Source organism: Arachis hypogaea, chromosome 17 (assembly GCF_003086295.3).
Source record: "Arachis hypogaea cultivar Tifrunner chromosome 17, arahy.Tifrunner.gnm2.J5K5, whole genome shotgun sequence".
Classification (NCBI taxonomy): Eukaryota; Viridiplantae; Streptophyta; class Magnoliopsida; order Fabales; family Fabaceae; genus Arachis; species Arachis hypogaea.
This window is the reverse complement of record NC_092052.1, coordinates 28,615,211-28,622,131: the sequence shown is the minus strand read 5'-3', so window position 1 is coordinate 28,622,131 and position 6,921 is coordinate 28,615,211.

Sequence of the window (6,921 nt, the reverse complement as noted above, 5' to 3'; positions counted from 1 at the left end):
TTGTCAAACCATAATACTTTATCATAAAACAATATTAATTAGTTTACAAATTTAGAATTAACCAATTATTATAAGAGTGAATGAGTGATGCTCATGGGCCATCATCTATAGCTATTATTAGTGGTTCATGAGTATAATAAAAATTAAAGAAATTGATGGATACACAAGATAGAATTTAAATTTTTGACACTTATTTAAATAGACAATTAAATTAGAATTTAGAATTTACAATTGTGATGAAGATTTTGAAGCTGCCTGTGGAGCCTCTTATGTCTGGACAAGTATAATAAATGCTTTCAATAGCTTAAAGAAAGACGTTGAGTGGAGTTGTGTAATTTAGATCAATATTTATGGTTTGATCACTGGTCTCCTTTGAAAAAGCTGATGGATACTGAAGGTTATAGAAGACTTAGAGAAGGGGGTTGAATCTATGACCTTCTTTTGAGTTACTGAACTTAACACTTTAAAATAAACTTGTTGTCTGAATCTGTTTGAACTTAGCAGCAGAGCATTTATGAGACAATTTTATTTTGTCTCATAAATATCAGAAAACAGGATAGAGCATAGAAGAGAAAAGCTAACGCCATCATGTATCCTGGTTCGGTTGCCATGTGCTATGCAACCTACATCCAGCCTCCACCACAACAGAGGTGGAATTACCACTATAGTTAAAGTATTACATACACCAATTCCACAGGATTGACACAATCCTTTCACACTCAAGTTCTAACCTAACTTGACATTGGCTATGCTAATACCTAACTCTTCACTCTTAGTGCTAACCCAACTAAGAAAGGGATACCTCACAGGTACAAGATATAAGACACAGACTTACCTAAAGAAATCTGAAATAACTCTAGGTTTTCTTCCAAGTGTATCATTCAAACTCTTTTCACTCATTGGCTTTTACTTGAACTCTCTCAATATGCCTTTTTACTCAAGAAATTACAGAAAGATAAACATTGAAAAGTAAACTACAATCTGTAAAACATGAAGGAGATTGACTCTTTAACAGCCTCGCTCTTTGCTATGTGATAAACCAGATTTGCATGTCTCTAATTCAGTTCTTCATTTTTGGCAGAATGCTCCTTTGAAAGAAAGCACTGTCCAAGTAGATGAACTTCTTCAGAGAGCACTTCTCAGAATATGCACCTCAAGAACATTGGTTATCTCTCCTTGCCTTCAAACTGAAGTGATTTTCCTATTTGTATGATTTCAATTTTTTACACCATAGACTTGCTTCACACAGTTGACTTCTCCTTCTCACAAAAAACAGAGCAACAGCTACGCAGAAGAGAGAGATGGGACTGTTGCAGAAATTTCAGATTTCATGCATTCATACCTTCCATCTTCTCTTTCATCCTTTTTCCAATATCTTCAAAGATCTGAACCATTTATTTTTTCTTTGGCTCCAAGTTCCTTTCTTGACCGTTGATCCACATCAAAACTCCATAACATCCATTTTCTTTATTTTACCAGAAATGGGTATGAGGGGAAAGGAAGCTTCAGCAAGTTACTTTGGGGTACCAATAATGGAAAGATCTTTCTGATTTGCCTAAGATCTGATTTTGCCCTAGCTTCTGATTTCTTCTTCTTTCTTCTTTGTAGCTAACCTCTTTTTCCTTCTAGGATGTGAACCATGGCATGGCCATCTCTGACTTAGTTTAGCTTGCTTTGATTAGGGTAATTAGACATTAACTTTTTGTGATTTACCTTTCTCTTTCTTTTCTGATGAAAGAACAAGAAGAACGAAGCTCTCTCTTTCTCTTTTGTTCTAATGCTGACCGAAGCAAGTAGAGAGAGGGAAGTCTTCAATCTTGGATGAAAAGCTTGATGGAGTCAACTTGGACTTGGGTTAGATATGTTTCCATTCAGCCCAACTGATTCTATTACTTAACAACTTTGGGCTTTTAGTGCTTTGTAGCGCACTTTGTTTCTGGTTTGATTTTCTTCCTATTGGGCTGTTGTAATATTCTTTCTTTGGACTACAACACTTTATCAAGCACAATTAAAAACTAATTGAGTATTTAATCCACTAAAAATAATGTTTGTCATCATCAAATTAATTTAGTTAATTTTTTAACTCAACAGATACTCTCCTTTGGCCTATACTTTAGGGATCAAAATTGTACTTATATATATATATAGTATATTTTATACCAAACATAATATAGAGACTTAATTTAGTCTTTGTCTCTCAGTCTCCATTTTTCAGTTTCAGTTTCTCAATCTTCAATTTCTTTCCAAATGCCAGGCTTGCAACCTGGCCTGTGTTTGGCCTGATCTGTCCTGACCTGTTATAAAATAGACACAGGCTCAGACTCTTATAAAAGTCTATTATGTTAATAGGTCAGGTCCAACTTCACTAATTAATCTTATTGGCCTGCTTGAGCCTATTAATACATAATTACATATATAAATAATTTTTTTATTATTAACAAAATTATGAGATATTTTAAATTTATTATATTTAATTATAAATAATTTTGTATATTTTAAATATTTTAAAATTTAAAAATTTTTATAAATATTAAATATGACATATTACATATAAATATATGTTTATTAAAAAATAAAATTTTTTAAATAATATTTTTATTTTTGTAAAAAAATTATCAGACATTTTAATAAGTTTTAAACCAGACCAAACTGAATAATATTCTATTCTTAATAGTTTAAAAAGTATTTATAACAGACTGCAGATTAAACTCAGACCAATTAATTACATAATAGATTAGGCCTATTAAAAATAAAATCTGGCCTAATCTAATCTATTTTCATCCCTAGATAGTAGATATAACATTAATTTTATTATTTTATAAGTAAATCTATTAATATCTAAATTTTTTATACTCAGAAATAATTATTTACTCTTCCGTGAATGTTATCCAGCAAAAACGGCTCAACACATTAATTATCATCAACACCACCAAATTGACCCTGAGTAATTACTAACAGAAGAGAAGTCGTCGTTGGTGTATCTGTGCCTCCCGGTCAAGGACACATGCTTCACGCATCGCCACTAAACACATCATTTCATCACATGATGAATAAAGTAACATTCATATACCAGGGTTACAACCCTAAATTCAAACAATTTAGAAATCATATTGACTTGGGTATCAAATTTGAGAGAATGAAAAGAACTTTTTAAACAATTAATTCTAGTATAAACTAAACTATAAAGTAATTAGTTTTTTCTATAAAATCAAATTAAATAGTATAATTAAAAAATTTCTTCTAGAGAAGCTATATATCTTGATTAAATTTTAACTCCAATTTATTTAAATTTCTGTTAGATAAAATATATATCTTGATTACATTTTTATCTCCAATTTTTTAGATAAGAAATTAACATTGTTACCACCTTACTAAATATGACTTCATTGTTACTAAGACTTAATGTGCTCATCATAAAAAAATTGGTTTTATTTATGAATTTAATTTTAATGCATCAACATAATTTTATACTATATCGAATTACGTATTATTATGTCAGTAAAAATAATTACTTTTAATAATCAATGCATAGATAATCATCTAAATAAAAAATGTGATTGAAGGTGTTTTGTCGATTTTTAGCAAATCGATGGTGGTTCAATTTTAATGGTCTGGGAGCGAAATCAATTCCTCTTTTACAGGTACCAATTTTCTATAAGTGCATCAAAGTGTCTTCGATTAGACAGGTATTAAAATAACAAGTAAATAAAAGTTTGTAGAAAAGATAAAAGAAGTTTAAAACAAGCAATTCGAAAGGTAAATTAACTGAAATCGGAAAAGGTTTGCATTGAAATTTAAAGAAAGCAATAAATACGCCTTCGACTGAGTCAAAGGACTTTTAACATGGAAATTAAAGGTACTGAAATATAAATTGCATTCGAAACTTAAATTGTTGTTTGAAACATAAATTTTCTTGAAAGTTAAAGTTTACAAAAAATGTAAATGGAAAATAAAGATACGTGGAAGGAACGCTACAGATAATTGACTCGAGGCAAACACAGAAAGTCTCTGAGATGTGAGAGTGCGTGAGTAATTTCTGAAGGAAAGTTCCAACCTTTACTCCCTAAAACTTTCTAATATTTATAGTCTGCTTTTGTAACCAATCACCGATTACATGGCGCTGACTTGAATGCGCACTACTTGATAACCGTTCCCACTCTTTTGCTAATGAAACGTTACCCATCAATTCCTCACATGGTGAAAGCCTCCAACCTCTCCACCTATGTAACCGTTCGATGATTTCTCCTTCGAATACTTTGTTCGATCAGGCCCGTTCGATTTAAGAAGGAATCCAAAATCGAGTCCATTACCAGCAACTCCCAACTAATGCCTGCACATGCACCTTTTTCAACATCTGCCTCCCTTCTGATTATTTCTTCAATACTTCGAATTAGCATCACCTAATCGAAATATTTTTCTGATTAACAAATTGCCCCTTTGGATTAATGTGTTTGTCTTCGAAATCATTTTTGGAAGATAAAATACTTAATCCAAATTTAAAATTTCAATTTCCCGAATCAGTAATAATTACAACTTAACTTCCCATTAATACTGATCCGTTCGACACGTTTCCCGTGTCTCGCGCTTTCTCTCTACACCACTTCGCCTTCTTTGCGAAGTTACCTCTTTTCACTTTAAATTCCATCTGCGATAACAGTTACAGTGAAATTTCCTTTAAATTTGACACTTCCATCTTTGACAAATCTTTGCGAACCTTTATTCCCTCGATTTCCCTTGCATCCATCTTCTCCGCGACCACTATTCTTCAATCCCTAAACTTTCACTACAAGAAAAAAGGCCTATGGCCACACTTTTTTTGCTACGCTTTAAAATCGTGGCCAAAAATGGTCAATGGCCACGTTTTTATGAGGGTGGCGATTGAGGAGAGATTTGGTCACATTTTTTTTGCTACACTTCAAAAGTGTGGCAAAAAGGGTCAATGGCCATGCTTTTATGAAGGTGGCAATTGATTAGAGATTTGACCACGTTTTTTTTTGCTACGCTTAAAAAGCGTAGCCATAAAGATAAACAGGCATGCTTTTAAAGCGTGATGACAGAGTTTAATTATTGTGTCGTTTTTAAAGCGTAGCTTTTTCCTACAAGTCTTTTGGTACGCTTTAAAAGCGTGGCCAAAAGGTTACACAAAAAAAACAAACGTTTCAGTGAAGTCCTTCCAGATGACCTTGAGTTACACAATTAGCACACCCTCTCTCTTCGAAACTTCATCTTTCTCCATCTTCATGGTGCACTGGCCCTATCCCGTTTCTCCCTCCTTCAAAGAACCTAAACCCTAACTCGTTCAGATATGGCAGCAGTTAACCCTCTCTTCATTGTCCCTCACCCTAAACACTGACAATTAACCCTCTCTTCAGCACTCCAAAGAACATCGAAGAACCCTAGCACTCCGCAAAGAACCACAACACTCCGCGAAAAACATCGCCGACGCTCGCAATGCCTCCGTCGATGCTCCCTCCACCGCCACTCCCTTCCATCGCTGTAACCCCTTTTTATTTTTTGCTGCGCTATCAAGCCATCAGGTAGCAGCGTCTTCATCCCCTGCGCCATCGCGTCGAGCCTCTTCGCCCTCCATCGTCAAGCCCCGTCCAGCCGTCGTCGTCCAGCGCCTCTCCCTTTTCTGGCAGCCACCGCGTCTTCCTCCACTCCTCCCTCCACTCTGCCACTCTCTGTCTGCATCATCAAGAATGGAGCCTCTGACTCAGGTTGGTTCTTGATTTTTTTGTCAGATTTTTCACTGCTTCTATTTATTTTTCTATTCTGTTCTTGTGTTAATTCTGGTCAGTTCCTAAGTATTTCAGTTCTTGATTTTTGTTATGATTTTTAATTTGTTCTTTGATTCTTGGTTGGCATATTTTCTACAGTTCTCTAGTATTCTCTTGGTTGAACTTCTTGGTTTTGATTTGAATGTTTGGTTCTTATTTCTTGTAGTGGGAACTCGAAGTACTATTTTATAAATTAAGAGAGTAAATCCAGTGTAAACCGGATTCAAGCTGTTTCGTGAAATTTCAACCTTACTTTTTGAGCACTGAAACTTTAACTTTGGTTTTGGGTTGTGGTGCACGAAATTGTGATCTCTGGTAATGGCTCCAAAGGCTTGGTGCTCTAATATCAATTCATAATTTGTCACAACTTCGATACAACTAACCAGCAAGTGCATTGGGTCGTCCAAGTAATAAACCTTACGTGAGTAAGGGTCGATCCCACGGAGATTGTTGGTATGAAGCAAGCTATGGTCACCTTGTAAATCTCAGTCAGGCGGATATAAAATAATTATGGAATTTTCGAAAAAGGATAATATAATAAGGATAGAAATACTTATGTAAATCATTGGTGAGAATTTCAGATAAGCGCATAGAGATGCTTTCGTTCCTCTGAACCTCTGCTTTCCTGCTGTCTTCATCCAATCAGTCTTACTCCTTTCTATGGCTGGCTTTTTGTAAGGATGTCACCGGTGCCAATGGCTACTTTCAATCCTCTCGGAAAAATGGTCCAAATGCTCTGTCACAACACGGCTAATCGTCTGGAGGCATCACCCTTGTCGATGGTTGCATCCTATTCCTCTCTGTGAAAATGGTCCGATGCGCTGTCACTGCATGGCTAATCATCTTTGAGGTTCTCGATCATACTGGAATAGAATTTACTATCCTTTTGCGTCTGTCACTACGCCCAGCACTTGCGAGTTTGAATTTTGTCACAGTCATTCAATCCCAGAGTCCTACTCGGAATACCACGGATAAGGTTTAGACTTTCCGGACTCTCATGAATGCCGCCATCAATCTAGCTTATATCACGAAGATTCTGATTAAGAGATCTAAGAGATACTCATTCAATCTAATGTAGAACGGAAGTGGTTGTCAGGCACGCGTTCATAGGGAATGATGATGATTGTCACGTTCATCACAT